Here is a 20068-nt window from a genome sequence, read left to right on the forward strand (position 1 = left end):
GGACATGACTGAGCGACTGATCTCATCTGATACTAAAATAATGCATTGATTTTAACCAGTACTAGAAATTAAACCAATGAGATATAATGCTAATTCAACCATTTATTATTGACATTCTGACAACAACATAAGAACATATTTTTGAATAGAAATTTCAAATGTCTTAGAAGACCACATTTGGAAACACTGTACAAATATTAAATACAGATTTGTTCTAAAATTAATAGTTTCAATTTGTTATCATGAAAAATGCTAGATATTAATTGCAATCTAGGAAAATTTACAATGCCTTGTTAAAATTACAAAGTGGATATAAATCTACAACTTATTTCTTAAAGGACTACAGCAAAAAAAATTATACACAAGAACTTAGAAGTTTTTTTCCAGGCATAATCTGGAAATGTCAAAAATTGCAACCCATTAAAACTCAAAACCCTGAATCTGTCTTTCATTGCAAAATACTTTGGGACCTTCTAAATGAAATTTCCTTGGAGTAAGGTGATTCTGAAGAGATCCAAGAGACTTAGGTCATAATTCATATTTTAAGTACATGTGAGAGGCAACCCCAAGAGTCTATGCACCATCACACAAAAGTCATTTTCTAGCAAGTATTCTTGAAGAAGTATTCTAAAGACAACATAACAACATGAATTCCCACAGTAACCATGATGTTCTTGTTGCAGTATAACTACTGGTTGTTTGATTATGTACTCCTAAGGGAGTATTGATTTTAGTTTCTATTTCTCACTTTCTTTTACAATCGGCCATTACTGATACTTTTTTTTAGGATTAACTTGTACAGAAAGGTTGAAAGAAATGCATTCATTAGGGATTCAACTTAAGATGAAATGTCAGAATATATATTTTTTATCCCTTTAAATATGTTTGCTTCATCTTCTAAATTCATTTGTCTGTGAAAGACTGTATACATGGGCAAGCCCACACAGGATAAAGATATGGAGAATTAATTTGAGGATTTACCATATTGCTGGAAGCTCTGAACATAAAGAGTATAAATGACTATTTCCCCTAATCCCAGTTACCTCCTGTTCTTCTAAAAATATTTATTAGATCATAAGGTTTTATTCTGGAGAAGGAAATGGCACCCCACTCCAGTGTTCTTGCCTGGAGAATCCCATGGACGGGAGCTTGACAGGCTATAGTCCATGGGGTCGCAAGAATCGGACACAACTTAGCCACTAAAGAGAGAGAGAGAGAGAAGCTTTTATTCATGCTTAAACATATACAGAAATACAAAATACTATTTAGTATAGGCTATGGTTTTTCCTGTGGTCATGTATGGATGTGAGAGTTGGACTGTGAAGAAGGTTGAGCACCAAAGAATTGATGTTTTTGAACTGTGGTGTTGGAGAAGACTCTTGAGAGTCCCTTGGACTGCAAGGAGATCCAACCAGTCCATTCTGAAGGAGATCAGCCCTGGGATTTCTTTGGAAGGAATGATGCTAAAGTTGAAACTCCAGTACTCTGGCCACTTCATGCGAAGAGTTGACTCATTGGAAAAGACTCTGATGCTGGGAGGGATTGGGGGCAGGAGGAGAAGGGGACGACAGAGGATGAGATGACTGGATGGCATCACTGACTCGATGGACGTGAGTCTGAGTGAACTCCGGGAGTTGGTGACGGACAGGGAGGCCTGGCGTGCTGCGATTCATGGGGTCGCAAAGAGTCGGACAGGACTGAGCAACTGATCTGATCTGATCTGATTACTATTATTAAGCTTTTAATGCTTTTATACCTTCCCTTGACATTAGCAATACTTTATATTACAATTACACTAAGCATTAAAAGGATAAAGCATGATGTCTGGTTGATTTTACTTTCACTGGGTGAACTACTTTCAATCTAAAAAGTTTAACAAAGTGCACTCTTTTCAGAAACATACCATGTGATACTTAATGTTATCTGAAAAAAGTCTGATTTAAAATATGAAAAAAAATCAAATCATACACTAAAATTTTGTCTATTAAAAGACTCCTTTGTTATTAAAATTGATGATTCAGGCTTTAAAATAAAAATGAGAAAAGTATTTACCTTTACTTACTGCCTTAGCACTTGAGAAATTTCTAGACATATAAAGTCTAATTCAAGATCACTGATATGTCTATGCTTCTAAATTGTACGGACCCTTTCTCAGGCTTTATTTCACTTAACTTCTCCACAGGTTTGGCCAGCTGACTTTCTCATTCCTTTTAGAAATGCTCTCTTCCTTTGGCCTCTGGGACACTCAACCACTTTGTCTCTCTACCTCTTACCTGTCTCTTCCCAGGGTCTTTTGGAAATTCCTATTATTAAGCTTTTACCCCTTCTATAAATGTCAGTATTTCTCAGAAGTTAATCTACTCCTCTCTTTTCCCTTCCCCCTCTCCAGGGTAATCTCATCTACTCCTATGGAAAATAGCTCATTTCTAGTTTCTATCTCAAGCCAAAAGCATTCCCTGAGCTTATTATTGTATCTTGGACACTTTCATTTGAATATCCCAACACATTTGATTCAACTCATCACCCTTGATTGTCAGAATGAAGACCATCACCTCCTACCCAGGTCAGAAACCTTAGTGTTAGCTTTGACCCATCACTTACCCTCAGATCCAGCTTCATAATCTCTGGATTCTACTTCTCTAAAATATCCTATAGATGCATTCTCTCCATGTCCTCCACCATCTCTATGGCTTAGCCCCCATCACTTCTCCCCTGGGTTACTGCCAAGAGTTTCCCTCCTCCACTCCTGCCCTTCTCAAAGTAATCTCCATGTCCTGTGCCCAGAGTGATACTTCTAACATGCAAATTTCTCATGTGACTTCCCTGATGAAACATCAATGAGTCCAGACTCTGCAATATGACCCATAATGTTCTCCCCTCTCTCCAGACTCTGCAATATGACCCATAATGTTCTCCCCTCTCTCCAGAATCAGCTTGTGCCACAGCCTAGTTCCACTTTCTGAACTATTCCCCTCCATCCAGATCCCTCAATTTCATTTACACAATTAAGCAACTTTCATGTCTTTGCTAAGGAGAAATTCTGACCCTTTTACGTGTTCCTTTAACATCTGTACTTACTCTGACCTTTGACACTCTGCACAGTCAGTTTACTCCCAGGTTAAAATTGTGACTGATTCAATATTGTATCTCTGGTGTCAACTTTGGTAAATATTTATCAAATTGTTGAATATTTATCAATTGTTGGTGTCCACCCCCCTCTTCTCCCAACTTCCAACCACATACACCTTGAAGCTGCTCCATTCACGAGAAATGACTCATGCAGTAATGTGACAGAGGTGCCTCTGCTGACTCTGAAGACCAGAGTAGGTAGCAATCACTAGAGACTTCCACTAGTGTGAAGGGAAGGCTAGAGGTGGATGAATGAAGCACCTCTAACTGCAGGATCTGGCACACTGATGGGAACACAAAAATTTCCTGCTTCAAAAATTTTAGCTCTAACAGATCATCAAAACTACAGTTATTTGTGCCAGGGATGGGAGTGGGATTCACTACTAGGATTCAATAAAGAAATAATACTGAACTTATTTTCCCATCTTCAAGTAAGGTAGATTCACAGTGGCCTTTAAAAAATACAGCCAATATTATAAAACTTTATAATAACTATGAATGAAGTATAACCTTTAAAATTGTGAATCACTATATTGTACACCCACAACTTATATAGTATTGTACATCAAGTATACCTTAATTTTAAAAAAATCTGTCCAAATGTATGTCTCCATCAGAATATATGCTTCTGATTACAGATGATTTTTCATTAATTACCTCTTTCCCAATAAGTGGGTAGATGGTCAGGGTTTGACACTCTTATTGGTCAATTTTCAAACATTAGACTCAAGTCAAGCCATAACTCAGGCTTTTACTAATAGAGTGAGGTTTAGGCTGAGACCCCAGTGCTCAGCAAGGAAGGAAGGCAAAGGAAAATAGACATGTTTAAGCTACCTTGAATTTTAAGTCATCTGCAAAATAGCATCAACCACATCCTCTTCAGACATACAAAGGACTATAACTTTATGATTAAGAGACTGAGCTCAGCAGTTAGACATACCCTGAGTCTATGCTCAGCTCATAGACTGTTGATTTGGGGCAAGTCACTCAAATACTCCTAGCTTTAATTTTCACACATATTATCTTTTCCAAAGAATTTTAAATAGGACATTTGAGCTAATACATGCAGAGCACTTAGCTTTCTTTAGTATGATTGCTATCATTCCTTCCTATTCTGTTTTATAGGTCAGGCAGAGATAACTGGGTTAGTAAGGAGGGGGAAGGGAGAACATCTCTTGGTTTTTCGTGTTTTTCATGTTTTGATATATGATATAGGACTGGCCACCACAGTCAGGGAACCAAACCATACTTCCCTATTCCACTGGAAGGATGGTGCACCGTATGCAGCTCTCTAATGCCAAAACATTTGTTTCATTTTGATTCAAAGAGAATGACCTGCCAAGACATCACAACTATACTTCCTGCAACACGTGAATCTCTCTGCCAGGTGTCTCCATTCTCAACGCTGACCAGGCCAGCCCTAGATAGAACAGATGGCCCAGCTGGCAGCATATGCATTTTCATCATTTTGTAGTTTCTCACAGGTGCGAGGAGAAGGTGGGATAACTCAGTGTTTTCTAATGTTTTCATAACCTTGGCTGCTGTCTTTCCCATGGGTCAATTTTGTCTTGGACATATTTCTAAATTTTAATATTTGACAACTGAAGACATTGGTAGGAGAAATAAGAACGCTTTCCTAAAAATTGATCCTCCACACAGGTAATCATACAGCTGGCTCCTTCCCAGACATCATTAATCTCCTCTCCCTTGAGCCATTTTTTCCCCACTTACATATTACTGCAATGTTTATCAAATTATCATAAAAACTGCTTGTAAGCACTTTCCACAAGCTGAAGTTTAATATGATAGTGTATTTAAATAAGACATTCATTCTTTTCTAAAGTAAAAAAACTACAAAAATATGTTTCTTCCCAACAGTATCCCACTTGTTTTTCATCTGTGTTACTTCCAGACTACAAACAGATGGCTGATTTAAGCAGTCAGTTTTAACATCCATCGTCACAAGCATAAAGGTGGCATAGCACATCTAGGTAGAAAGGCTTACAGATCCTAAGTGCAATTTATAAGTAACTTTATTTAGAACCTGTAAAATGATTTAAAACACAGATTTAGAATTTTATACCTGCAAATACTTCACATCTTTTTAAAGCTGTTTTATCTGTTTTATTTTTAGCTGACTTGTAATGTAGATCATGAATCATTACCATTCAGTTCAGTTCAGTACAGTAGCTCAGTCGTGTCCGACTCTTTGCAACCCATGAACCGTAGAACGCCTGGCCTCCCTGTCCGTCACCAACTCCCGGAATCCACCCAAACCCATGTCTATTGAGTCAGTGTTGCCATCCAACCATCTCATCCTCTGTCATCCCTTCTCCTCCTGCCCTCAATCTTTCCCAGCATCAGGGTCTTTTCAAATCATTACCATTACAAAGCTACAATTTCAACTGCAAAAAAATTAAGGCATCAATAATTATAAGCTTCGTATACACAATATCCATTTCATTAATTTTTTCTCCTTCAAAGGAAGAATCCTTGCATTACCATCACAATTATCACTACCGTTGTCGTCAGCAGCAGCATCTTACATAGTGGTGAAGAGCACAATGGTTAAGAGTATGAGCTCTGGGAAGTGGGACCTAGGTTCAAATCCCTGTTCCTTCCCTTCCTAGCCGTGTGACCCAGAACAAGTTGCTTAATTTCTCTGAGCTTTTATGTCTCCATCCAGGACTTAATAAGCCCTCAATAAATATACTTTGTTTGTTGTCTGCCAGTTACTTCTCATAGTACACCAAGGCCTCTCCTATCTTAAACAAACAATTCTTTCCATCTCCATCTCCCTCTAGCTACTGTTCTCTTTCTCATTTCCTTACTTCCTGTTAAATGCTCAATATGTCATAATTTGGCCTCTGCTTCTACTACAAGTGGTCTTACTGAGGTCATTGGCCACAAGTTCTCATTGCTAAATCTAATGGACACTTCTCATTCCTCACCTCCTTGGACTGCTTGGGAGCATTTGATCTTGTTGATCATGTTGTTCTTCTAAAAACTCTCTCCTCCTTTAATTTCTGTGACAACCCTCTCTCTTAGTTTTACTTCCTATCTCTGTCTGCTCCTTCTGATTTCCTATAAACCTCTCCTCCTTAGTAGACCCTAAGTAACTGACATCATCAACACCCTCTGCTTTGGATTCTTTCTGGTACAACAAATATGACCCTCTCTGATCTATCCCTGCTTACTTCTGCAGCTTCAGTTCCCACAATTAACCATATACTCTTATTTTTGGCACCCTTCTTCTGGTTCCTTCATGCCATTGACCTAAATGAAGTTCCCTGAATGCATTATATTGTATACTATTCCTCAGTCTTCCATATATAATTTCTTCTTTAAAAAAATGTTTCTTTCTCCTCTCTCTTCTGTCCTTTATATTTGTCATTCAAAACTCAGTTCAAGTATCACCTTATGCTCCAGCCCTTGCAGTTAAGGCAACATGTTTGTGAATGAAAAAGTCAACTTGGATATTCCAGCCCAAGTAAATGGTCACGGAATAGAGACAAATTTCCCCATTAAGCCCTACACAAATTACAGAATCATAACAAATAAATGATGACTATTAGCTAAGCAACAGAGCTTTGGGCAGTTTGTTAGACAGCAATTGATATACAAAATACTCCCAATCCACTAAATTAAAAGTTCCTCAAAGGCACAATCAGAATCATGTCTCAATGACTGTCCTTAAACTAATACATTTCCTTATTCATGAAGCTCCCGTGAATGAATGAATGAACCAAGAAGTCAGTCAACCAACTAGCTAATCAATCAGCCAGCCCATCAAACAAGGACTCCTAAATTTAGCATTTTTCCTTTAATTAAATATTTCTTTGAATCAAAACACAACAAAATGAAGGAAAGGGAGAAATAAATGGGGGGAAAAAAAACTAATGCCTAAGGCTGCTGCTGCTGCTGCTGCTAAGTCGCTTCAGTCGTGTCCAACCCTGTGCGACCCCACAGACGGCAGCCCACCAGGCTCCCACGTCCCTGGGATTCTCCAGGCAAGAACACTGGAGTGGGTTGCCATTTCCTTCTCCAATGCATGAAAGTGAAAACTGAAAGTGAAGTCGCTCAGTCATGTCTGACTCTTAGCGACCCCATGGACTGTAGCCTACCAGGCTCCTCTGTCCATGGGATTTTCCAGGCAAGAGTACTGGAGTGGGTTGCCATTGCCTTCTCCAATGCCTAAGGAGGACCCTCCAAACTAAAGCCCCAGCTCTGATTTGTTTCTACAGTTAGTCTCACATTTTCTAGTTTCTACTACATATTTTCACTCAGCTACATCCCCCTCTGTCACCTCAAATTGAACTTTTACAAACCCTCCAAATTTATTTGATCATTCTGGCTGTATTACAGTAATTGTTCATTCCTTAAATCTAAAAGTTACTTTTGACTTCTTCCTTCATCTTCTTCTCATCAATATGTCTTGTTTCTAGTTCCCAACAATTTGGTTTGACTACTTTAAAAATAAATAAATAAATAAAATTCATCCCTTCCTTTAAAATCCTTCTGTCTTCATTCTAGTTCTGACTCTTACCACCCGATTTCTCTCACTTGTATGTGGAATCTTATTGCAACAGCAACAACCAAAATAAATAAATAAATATAAAACTTCCATAGAAAAAAAGAACAGACTGTGGTTATCAGAGGTAGGGGCTGAGGGAGGAGAAACTGGAGGAAGGTGGTGAAAAGGAACAAACTTCCAGTTATAAAATAAGGAAGTATTAAGTATACCATGTACAGCATGATGACTATAGCAGACGCTGTTGTATGACATACAGGAAGGTTGTTAAGAGAGTAACTCCTTAGAGGAGTTCTCATCGTAAGGCAAAAAATAAAAAAGTAAAAAATCCCCTTATTCTTTTCTTTCATTTCTTCATATTGAATCTATGTAAGAAGATGGATGCTAAACCTACTGTGGTAATCATTTCACAATATGCATTAAGTCAAAACATTGTGCTGAATGTCTTAAATTTACAAAGTGATGCATGTCAACTATTTCTCAATAAAACCAGAAAGAAAAGGGTTGCCTCACATGGTGGTACTTGATTACTATGACCTAATATAATGTGTGTGTTCCCCCCAATCACATTATATATATAATATTTTATTTTTTTCTAATATTGCCTCTAAAGCCTTGAACATTGCTGAACACATACAAAAAAATAATAAAGTAAAATAATAAAATGTATGAAGAGCTTTACAGTTGCATTTCCAAGTCACAGGTGTGTCCAACCTAAATGTCTTTCACAAGCTAAATATTCAACATCAAGCTTATTAGGTCATTTGTTTTCCAGAAGAAATGGTGATTATTTAATAGCCATAAGGCTCTTCCAAAAACAAATCATATTATTTGCAAGGGTGAAAGTAAATAGATTTTAAAAATAATTTCTGTGAAGGGACTCAATATTAGAGTTTATTAGTTAATGAGTTTTATTCATGAGCAAAGCTGTAAGAATAGGTGAGGCAATAGATGATGTTTGCAGTAAGGAAGCAATTTAAACTTGTTTTGGTTAGTCTTAAAAACCAAGGTAAAATCAACAAGAAAAAAGAAAGAAAAAAAAATAAAACAAGTTGGAACCCCAGCTCTTTGGTATACATGAGTCCCGTCTCTGTTAATAGGATAAGGAATTCATTATCCATATCAAGAGAAAATGGACAAACATTTTGTGCCTGATAAGATTTTTTCTTTATGCTTCAAATTCTTTAAAAAATATTCAACTGAAAGATATTCTTCATCATGGGAATTTTGGAGAAGGGATTTATCCATATGCTAAAATCTATCAAAGCTATTTCCTGAGTCTGTACTAACAGAAGCTAACCCCAATTAGCCTTTCTCAATCAAGGGATTATCTTTCATGTACAAATTAATGCACATCTTGATTTTAAGCTATGGTGAATTATTTGTTTTGTAGGAACATAAAAGTCATTTTGATATTCAGAACAGCAAAAAAAAAAAAAAAAGGTAATTCTAATTAAGCAAATCCTATAATGTTATAATGTTATCTGGGAAACAGCTATGAGATAAGGATAGCTGTTTATGGACTAACAATTGTGATAACAATTCAGGTCAGCTAAACTTATCACTCCCTAATGAAATGTCACATTTTCTGACATTGTAAGGATGTATGTCATCACCAGTGACAACTCTATACACAAAAGATATCTGTCTTCATATTAGGTATTATGGAGTTTATACTAGGCAGCTGCCACCCTTGAACAAATTACCAACAATCTAGTGGAGACATAAAGTGAACAAGGAGAAATTAAGAATAGGAAAAATAACTAGCAAAACAGCATACAAGTAAAGACAAAACAGTAAAAAGGACGATATGAGGACCAGTGCAAGGTGATTTTCTGCTTCATGCAAGTGCTCTTCATAGGTAGATTTCTATTAAGAGGTCTTTATTAATGAACAGAATAGTTACACTACAACCTCTGATTGATCCCATCCCTGGTCCTTGTAGTGATTTAACTGTCAAAACAAAAGCATGTCAGTCATAATACAAGGTAACTACTGAATTCAGAATCTACTTCCTCTTCTAACTTCAAAATTTGGCACCCCAGACAATCTCATAGTTTATATGAATTCGGTGTTGGATGATTAACAGTTAGGGGCTTCCTTGGTGGTTCAGATGGTAAAGAATCCATCTGCAATGCAGGAGACCTGGGTTCAATCCTTGAGTCAGGAAGATCCCCAGAGAAGGGAATGGATACCCACTACAGTATTCTTGCCTGGAGAATCCCATAGATAGAGGAGTCTGGCAGGCCACAATTCATGGGGTCACAAAGAACTGGACATGACTGAGTGGCTAAGTACTCACATACAATTAATAGTTACATTCAAGTGAGGGTTACCTGAATCCCTTATGATGATTTTAGGTGCAGCTAAGTGAACAGAAGACAATTTCCTAGCCATTGCACCTGAAAGGAAGAATGGAGGAGTCTGATACTGATACAGTGTACAAGAACAAACCAAAAGATGAGTTGCAAGAGAGATGGACACTTGCATGAATGGGAAAATACTAACTCAAATATTGGCAACTAGAAGGAAATTACTTAAGTGAGAGCCAAAGTGCTAATAGAGAGTGAGGTCTCCTATACAACAAAAAGTCAAAAGAAAAATAAATGGAGGGTGTGGCATAAACATGCTTTGTGGTCTACTCTGGTTGTGGCAGTTGGTTGGGAGGAAGGGATGGCGAACTAAGAGTTGAATGTTGTATGATTTAGAGGTTTCTGTGGTCAGACACGAGATCAACGGAGTCTAGACAAGAAGGACATTCACAAGAATGTCATATGCAGAAGAAGTGCTGTGTCTTTGCCCTAATTAGTGTTTTGGTGTGTATATGGGTGTCATCGGTGGAAAGGAAGATGGGTGGCTGGATATAATGAAGAAGCAACAGACTGGGAGAGATCTACTTCCTTACCCTGGCCTTTGACAGTTTCAGAAGAATTCTAGGAAGAATATGGTCATTTCTCATCTTATACATAGACATAATATGGAAAATAACTAGGACCGAATTAGCCCACAGAATTCTGGAGAAAACTCTCAGTGGCACTGATCAACTGTGCTCCTTTGTTCCAGAAGCTAGTGGTAAAATAGTAACTAGCCTCAGACCTCCAGCATTTTCACTGCCTTATCCCTCCCTGAAGGGCTTCTCTACTGCTTCCAGATATTCCAGGGCATTTTGAGAGCTCTAAGTTTACTTTCTAGTCTGTCCCAAAATCTCACACAAATCTTTCCCCTAACCCCACACTGGTTTCCAAAACTGATTTCTAGATCTGAGTTCTCCTATATTAGCCCTTCTAAGAAAAAAATATATATAACCTGGAATCAAATAAGTGTTTACAGAGTGAAGGTATAGAGATACCTTACTCTATAGATTTTATAATCCTCTAGAGATTCCTAGAGAGGAATCACAAGGGACTGCTGTTGTTCTTCTTACCTCACTGGGGATTTTCAATAGTCTCTTACCACAGATGAGGCTTGGACCAAGATCTCTGAGACTGACTGTTGAAAGCCATAGAGAATTCCAAACATTGAAGCAGAAACTGCCTTAGAGTTTACATTTCCTTGATATTAGTACATTAGTAATATTTGGCATTGCCTAATCTCACCTTGGACTTCCCTGGTGGCTCATAGTGACCACTTATTTAACCTCATGCTAAAGAGATGGTCTCATTTTCTTTATCCATCCATTGATGGAAATTTAAGTTGTTTGCATATCTTGACTACTGTGAATAATGCTACATGGAACATGGGGGTACAGGAAAGTCTTTGAGATCCAGATCTCAATTTCTTTTGATATCTACCCAGAAGTGAGATTGCTATATGAAATGGTACTTCTGTTTAAATATTTTGAGAATCCTTCATACTCTTTTCCACACTGGCTGCACCAAAATATACTCCCACTAACAGTGCACAAGGGTTCTCTTTTCTCTATATCCTCACCAACATCTGTTCTCCTATTTCTTATGACAGCCATCCTAACAAGCGTGAGGTGATAAATCACCGTGGTTTAGAGCTGCATTTCCCTGACGATTAGAAATGCCACACACTATTTCATAGGAGAAGGCAATGGCACCCCACTCCAGTACTCTTGCCTGGAAAATCCCATGGATGGAGGAGCCTGGTAGGCTGCAGTCCATGGGGTCGCTAAGAGTTGGACACAACTGAGTGACTTCACTTTCACTTTTCACTTTCATGCATTGGAGAAGGGAATGGCAACCCACTCCAGTGTTCTTGCCTGGAGAATCCCAGGGATGGGGGAGCCTGGTGGGCTGCCGTCTATGGGGTCGCACAGAGTCGGACACGACTGAAGTAACTTAGCAGCAGCAGCAGTATTACTCAGCTTTAAAAGAGAAAGAAATCCTGTTATTTGTGACAACATGGATGGACTGGGAGGACATTGTGCCACATGAAATAAGTCAGAGGAAGACAAATATTGTATGATCTTACTTACATATGGAATCTAAAAGTCAAATACATAGAAGCAGGGAGTAGAATGGTACTTGTCAGGGGCTGGGGAAGGTGAAAATGGGAGGTGTCAGACAGTTATACAAAATAAATAAGTTCCAAAGCTTTATTGTAGGAAAAAAAAAAGAGGGCCTGAATGTATAATAGTAAGATTCTCTGGCAAAGTCATCGCTCTATTCTTGGCTTCTGCAGAAAGTAGAAAGATATTCCCTCTGGATTAAAGAAGCCCCATAGTCCCAGATTGGTAATCCATGGGTGCTTTTTTCTGGAAGACTAGGTCCTGCACCAAAGCACAAACTTGGCAAGCACAACAGGAGCCATATTTCAGCCCCAACCGGCAAGAGGCCTTGTATAAAGCACAGACTGCTCAGCTGCCATTCACAACAGCTCTGGTCTCCAGTTTCCAGCCTTCTGTCCTATGTCTCTGGTGACTCCCACTGACCCACCCTTATCATTCTGGCTTTCTGGTTCTCAGCCCCAAAAGCCCCCTGATGTTTTCACTTGGCCTGCTGGCCACCGACCCACAAGCCACGACCTCATTGTGTTGAGGACTCATGAATTACAGCTCCTTCTTCTGATCCCCTGTCACCCAGCCCTGATTACAACAAAAGAGAAAAGGCAGAGGCCAAAACAGCCAATTATACAAGCTTATATTTATCAAGGGTGATAATGTCAGGAGTGGAGAGACAGTTTATACCATCTTGTAAATATTAGAAGATTGAGGGTCACAGTCTGCTTTAGAAGGTAAAAACAATCTATATTTCATGCCATGTAAGTAAAACACTTACTTTCTGACCTCACACCTTTAGGAGGTGATTAGCTTGCTAGCCACCTTGAGCTACACTGGAATGCTGATAGCGACAAAGCAGCCAATTCCATCTGAGAAGAGTACTAACAGTAGAGCACTGAGAGCCGTCACCCTTATTTTTCTTCTGAGAATGCTACCAAGAATGGAATCTGAAACTTATGAGCTAAAGTGCAAAACTCACAGAAAGTATGAAAAGCCAAATCAAATTTTATACTTCTGAACATCAAGGTTTAGTGAAGAAAGCCCTGGTAAAGGAGGTCCTTTTTGCTTTGCTTTTCTTCAATCATTATTGGCAGGATCAGGCTTAAATGTATCAGAGGCTCCCCTCAAAGACATTACATATTTTCCAGGAGTTTTCTTAATCTTTCCACCTCATGAGACAGATTAAGAGAGGAAGAAAGAGAGAGGAAGAACACAGAGGGAGGCAGGCAGACACAGAAAACAAACAGGGATAACATTGTAAAAATTGGTGAGGTTCTTCCAAATGGATACATTTTCTGCTGCTGCTGCTGCTGCTAAGTCGCTTCAGTCGTGTCCAACCCTGTGCGACCCCACAGACGGCAGCCCACCAGGCTCCCCCGTCCCTAGGATTCTCCAGGCAAGAACACTGGAGTGGGTTGCCATTTCCTTCTCCAATGCATGAAAGTGAAAAGTGAAAGTGAAGTCCCTCAGTCGTGTCCGACTCTTCTCGACCCCATGGACTGCAGCCTACCAGGCTCCTCTGTCCATGGGGTTTTCCAGGAAAGAGTACTGGAGTGGGGTGCCATTGCCTTCTCCAACTTCTTCCAAAGGAATGAGGTACTTTAGATGTACTAAGCTCGACATTCTTGTCTAATGGCCTGTTGTTGTAAGAAACATTTTTCCAGCTTTCTCCAAGTAGGTAGCACAGCACAGAGTTGATATCAGCTAAAAACGTGACCTTTTCTTTCTTTCTTTTTTTTTTTTTTTAAATTTTATTTTATTTTTAAACTTTACATAATTGTATTAGTTTTGACAAATATCAAAATGAATCCACCACAGGTATACATGTGTTCCCCATCCTGAACCCTCCTCCCTCCTCCCTCCCCATACCATCCCTCTGGGTCGTCCCAGTGCACCAGCCCCAAGCATCCAGTATCGTGGATCGAACCTGGACTGGCAACTCGTTTCTTACATGATATTTTACATGTTACAATGTCATTCTCCCAAATCTTCCCACCCTCTCCCTCTCCCACAGAGTCCATAAGACTGTTCTATACATCAGTGTCTCTTTTGCTGTCTCGTACACAGGGTTATTGTTACCATCTTTCTAAATTCCATATATATGCGTTAGAATACTGTATTTATGTTTTTCCTTCTGGCTTACTTCACTCTGTATAATAGGCTCCAGTTTCATCCACCTCATTAGAACTGATTCAAATGTATTCTTTTTAATGGCTGAGTAATACTCCATTGTGTATATGTACCACAGCTTGCTTATCCATTCATCTGCTGATGGACATCTAGGTTGCTTCCTTTTCAACACTGACTTAGCTGGCACTTTTTGAGTGGACTTCTCTAAATTCTGACCAACTAGTTACCACCAGTTCAATTCTTTTTTCAATTCTATGACTTTTTTTTATATTGATACACCCTTTGATTCTCTTATGTTTCCTTAACTTTATTCCAGACCCTCCCATGGAACTTCTAGAAATAGTTTTTGCACTCTGCTGGCCTCTGTGCCTTTGATTTCCCTCTCCCTGTGTCTTTTGTGCACAGCAGCTTAAACCACATTCTGGATCTGCTTGGGCACAGGGAGTGGCACTCAGAACTTTTTCAAAGGTTTTTATTTCTAGTTAAATGAGACTCTGACATTTCACCTAACTGCAGCTCTAGCACAATGTCTATCAAGCTGTAGAGGACTGTCCTTGGGCTTTCACATTGTGAGATTCTATTATGGGGAGACCAAGGTCCTTTTGCTATTTGAGCAATCAAGCTCCCTAAAGTAAGAACTAAACACTATGGAGAACGGTATGATTCTTGAGTCCCATTCTCTCTCTAAATCAAGAAATGGATAACAGCAACTGAAAGTGAAATTCCATCAGTCTTTAGTTGCTTGAGAAGAAATTAACCATTGACCTAACGGAGCATTCTTCCTTTTGCTGCTGGGGTGGTGATACTCATTGCATTATACTACATGTGGTAATTAATGTTACTGGTGAGGTGGGAGGCTTATCTCCAATGTGCTCCCAGTGATTCTGCATCAGGCTCAGCAGTCTTCCCTCTAGAACAACTCCTGTGGTGATAAATCCATGGCTCCTCTTATAGCCTTTCCTCCCAGCTCTACAACAAATTCAATGCCATTTATCTTCTCTCCATGTCAGCAATATTTCAACGGACACAATGGACATTTTTCTCACCCGGAATTATTCTACTTGTGAAATACTAGCTCTTCACATGTCAACTCTGACTAAATGCTCCTCTTCTTCTAGTTATTACCACTTTACCCCTACCTCACTGCTCATTCAATTGTCATTTATTCAACAAATACCTACTGCATTTACAACCTCAATGAGCCCTCCGATTCCTTTTCTTTTCTTGCTAATCACCATGTTTAGGATCCTCCTGGTCTCAGTTCCTTTTCCAACCAATTTAGACCTACTGTGCATCATGCTATTTGCACCATGGATACTCTCTCGTCAGCACCCTAGCTTCCCTTGCTTCAACCCAGGGAGCAGAGTGAAAGAGAGGAAAGAAGAATAGAGTGTGCTGGGGCAAAGGGTGAGAGGCAGCTCACTGTCCACCAAGAGTCATGCTTCCCTGACAAGAACAGAATTGTTGCTGAGAAGCAGCTGCTTCATGTAAAACTACATTTTCCAGCACACCTCCTCCCAAACCCCTTACATCCAGGTAAAGCCATATGACTAGTAATCACTCAGGGAATGTGAATAGAAATGATGTACCATTGCTGGGCAAAGGCAGTTAAGTAACAGGCAGTTAAGTAACTGTACTTTCTTTCTTCTCCTTTCTCTCTTTTATCAGCTGGAAACTGATGCCCAAGGTGACCTTAGAAGTCTTATGAAGATCACAGAGCCTCCGTCAGTTATTCAGATTTGAATGATTATGTGAAGCAAATCCTCCATAATGACCAGAAATAATGATCATGGATAGATACACATGTGAGGGTGAAAAGTCTCTAGATCTAAGCCACTAAAATTTTGCAGAAATATATAACAATATCTAGAGGATCATTAGCAAATTTAAAGGGTGAAAGCAGAGATGGAAAAACAATCACTGAGAGCTCATGTTATACGTTCAGTAGTTTTACCCTATAATTACAACCAGTCCTCACCACAGCCATGTGAAGATTCATTTTCCAGATGTGTATTAGGGAATTTGGGTAATTCCCTTTTATAAGATCACAACCAACTCTGCTCAGGTTTGCTTTGAAGTCTTTAAAAATTATAGAGGACTAATACACTGGTCTGAGATCTGATAGACAGAGTGCCTGATTAACTATGGACTAAGTTTCGTGACATTGTACAGCAGACAGGGATCAAGACCATCTCCATGGAAAAGAAATGCAAAAAAGCAAAATGGCTGTCTGAGGAGGCCTTACAAATAGCTGTGAAAAGAAGAGAAGTGAAAAGCAAAGGAGAAAAGGAAAGATATAAGCAACTGAATGCAGAGTTCCAAAGAATAGCAAGGAGAGATAATACAGCCTTCCTCAGAGATCAATGCAAAGAAACAGAGGAAAACAACAGAATGGGACTCGAGATCTCTTCAAGAAAATTAGAGATACCAAGGGAACATTTGATGCAAAGATGGGCTCGATAAAGGACAGAAAATGGTATGGACCTAACAGAAGCAGAAGATATTAAGAAGAGGTGACAAGAATACACAGACGAACTATACAAAAAAGAGCTTCACAACCAAGATAATCATGATGGTGTGATCACTCACCTAGAGCCAGACATCCTGGAATGTGAAGTCAAGTGGGCCTTAGAAAGCATCACTACAAACAAAGCTAGTGGAGATGATGGAATTCCAGTTGAGCTATTTCAAGTCCTGAAAGATGATGCTGTGAAAGTGCTGCACTCAATATGCCAGCAAATCTGGAAAACACAGCAGTGGCCACAGGACTGGAAAAGGTCAGTTTTCATTCCAATCCAAAGAAAGGCAGTGCCAAAGAATGCTCAAACTACCGCACAATTGCACTCATCTCACACGCTAGTAAAGTAATGCTCAAAACTATCCAAGTCAGGCTTCAGTAATACGTGAACCGTGAACTTCCTGATGTTCAAGCTGGTTTTAGAAGAGACAGAGGAACCAGAGATCAAATGGTCAACATCTGCTGGAATATCGAAAAAGCAAGAGAGGTCCAGAAAAACACCTATTTCTGCTTTATTGACTATGCCAAAGCCTTTGACTGTGTGGATCACAATAAACTGTGGAAAATTCTTCAAGAGATGGGAATACCAGACCACCTGACCTGTCTCTTGAGAAACCTATATGCAGGTCAGGAAGCAACAGTTAGAACTGGACATGGAACAACACATTGGTTCCAAATAGGAAAAGGGGTACGTCAAGGCTGTATATTGTCACCCTGCTTATTTAACTTCTATGCAGAGTTCAGTTCAGTTCAGTCGCTCAGTCATGTCCAACTCTTTGCAACCCCATGAATCACAGCACGCCAGGTCTCCCTGTCCATCACCAACTCCCGGAGTTCACTCAGACTCATGTCCATTGAGTCAGTGATGCCATCCAGCCATCTCATCCTCTGTCGTCCCCTTCTCCTCCTGCCCCCAATCCCTCCCAGCATCAGAGTCTTTTCCAATGAGTCAACTCTTCACATGAGGTGGTCAAAGTACTGGAGTTTCAGCTTCAGCATCATTCCTTCCAAAGAAATCCCAGGGCTGATCTCCTTTAGAATGGACTGGTTGGATCTCCTTGCAGTCCAAGGGACTCTCAAGAGTCTTCTCCAACACCACAGTTCAAAAGCATCAATTCTTTGGCACTCAGCTTTCTTCACAGTCCAGCTCTCACATCCATACATGACCACTGGAAAAACCATAGCCTTGACTAGACAAACCTTTGTTGGCAAAGTAATGTCTCTGCTTTTGAATATGCTATCTAGGTTGGTCATAACTTTCCTTCCAAGGAGTAAGCGTCTTTTAATTTCATGGCTGCAGTCACCATCTGCAGTGATTTTGGAGCCCCCAAAAATAAAGTCTGACATTGTTTCCACTGTTTCCCCATCTGTTTGCCATCAAGTGATGGGACCAGATGCCATGATCTTAGTTTTCTGAATGTTGAGCTTTAAGCCAACTTTTTCACTCTCCTCTTTCTCCTTCATCAAGAAGCGTTTTAGTTCCTCTTCACTTTCTGCATATAAGTTAAATAAGCAGGGTGACAATATACAGCCTTGAGGTACTCCTTTTCCTATTTGGAACCAGTCTGTTTTTCCATGTCCAGTTCTAACTGTTGCTTCCTGACCTGCATACAAATTTCTCAAGAGGCAAGTCAGGTGGGCTGGTATTCCCATCTATTTCAGAATTTTTCACAGTTTATTGTGATCCACACAGCAGAGTACATCATGAGAAACACTGGGCTGGAAGAAGCACAAGCTGGAATCAAGATTGCTGGGAAAAATATCAATAATCTCAGATATGCAGATGACACCACCCTTATGGCAGAAAGTGAAGAGGAACTCAAAAGCCTCTTGATGAACGTGAAAGAGGAGAGTGAAAAAGTTGGCTTAAAGCTCAACATTCAGAAAACTAAGATCATGGCATCTGGTCCCATCACTTAATGGCAAATAGATGGGAAAACAGTGGAAACAGTGGCAGAGTGTTTTGGGCTCCAAAATCATGCAGATGGTGATTGCAGCCATAAAATTAAAAGATGCTTACTCCTTGGAAGGAAAGTATGACCAACCTAGATAGCATATACAAAAGCAGAGATATTACTTTGCCAACAAAGGTCTGTCTAGTCAAGGCTATGGTTCTTCCAGTGGTCACGTATGGATGTGAGAGTTAGACTGTGAAGAAAGCTGAGTGCCAAAGAATTGATGCTTTTGAACTGTGGTGTTGGAGAAGACTCTTGAGAGTCCCTTGGACTGCAAGGAGATCCAACCAGTCCATCCTAAAGGAGATCAGTCCTGGGTGTTCATTGGAAGGACTGATGCTAAAGCTGAAACTCCAGTACTTTGGCCACCTCATGAGAAAAGTTGACTCATTGGAAAAGACCCTGATGCTGGGAGGGATTGCGGGCAGGAGGAGAAGGGGACGACAGAGGATGAGATGGCTGGATGGCATCACCGACTTGTTGGACATGAGTCTGAGTGAACTCCGGGAGTTGGTGATGGACAGGGAGGCCTGGCGTGCTGTGATTCATGTGGTTGCAAAAAGTCAGAAATGACTGAGCGACTGAACTGAACTGAACTGAATATACTGGTGATATTTTGTACTTTGGGATTCATAAGGTATCTCAAATATTTGAAATAAAAATTATGAACAAGGAGCATAAAACCTTATTCAATAATGTTAAATATAATTTAAAATATGCTTTCATATTATATTTGTTATTTAATTTTTTAATACTTTTATTTATTTTTAGCTGTGCTGGGTCTTCATTGCTGCACTGGCTTTTCTCTAGTTGCAGTGCATGGGCTTATTGCAGTTACTTCTCTTGTTGTGGTACATGGGCTTTAGAACAGGTGGGTTTCGATAGTTTCGGCATGCGGACTCAGAAGTTGCTGCTCCCAGGCTCTAGAGCACCGGTTCATTAGTTGTGGTACACAGGCTTAGCTGCACTGCATTATGTGGGAGCCTCCCGGATCAAAGATTGAATCCATGGCTTCTACATTGGCAGGCAGATTCTTTACCACGAAGCCATGAGGGAAGCCCTATATTTGTTACTTTAAAATGTAATTTAAAATACACTGTTTTCCCGAACATTATGACCAATCACCTGACAAGGTCTCACAATTTAAGCCTTTCATTTAGGGCTGCCATTTCCCTGCCTTCCTCTTGGTATATCTTCATAAGTCTGCTCTGAACCTGACATGCTCTGCTTGATTATGAAGAGAATGCCAGAAACCTAAATACTATTCCTCTGGATAAACCAAAGGAGTAGATGATGCTTACTGAATGAGGGAAAGGATGAGGGGACAAGAATAGAAAGTG

At 39.7% G+C, this 20068-nt stretch overlaps 1 protein-coding gene across 4 annotated transcripts in view; it reads right to left on the reverse strand.

The window, feature by feature from the left end:
* RELN (reelin) overlaps positions 1-20068 on the reverse strand; it is a 558501-nt gene that overhangs the window by 436374 nt on the left and 102059 nt on the right. The window lies entirely within an intron of this gene.

The sequence above is a fragment of the Bos taurus genome, chromosome 4 (assembly GCF_002263795.3).
Source record: "Bos taurus isolate L1 Dominette 01449 registration number 42190680 breed Hereford chromosome 4, ARS-UCD2.0, whole genome shotgun sequence".
Classification (NCBI taxonomy): Eukaryota; Metazoa; Chordata; class Mammalia; order Artiodactyla; family Bovidae; genus Bos; species Bos taurus.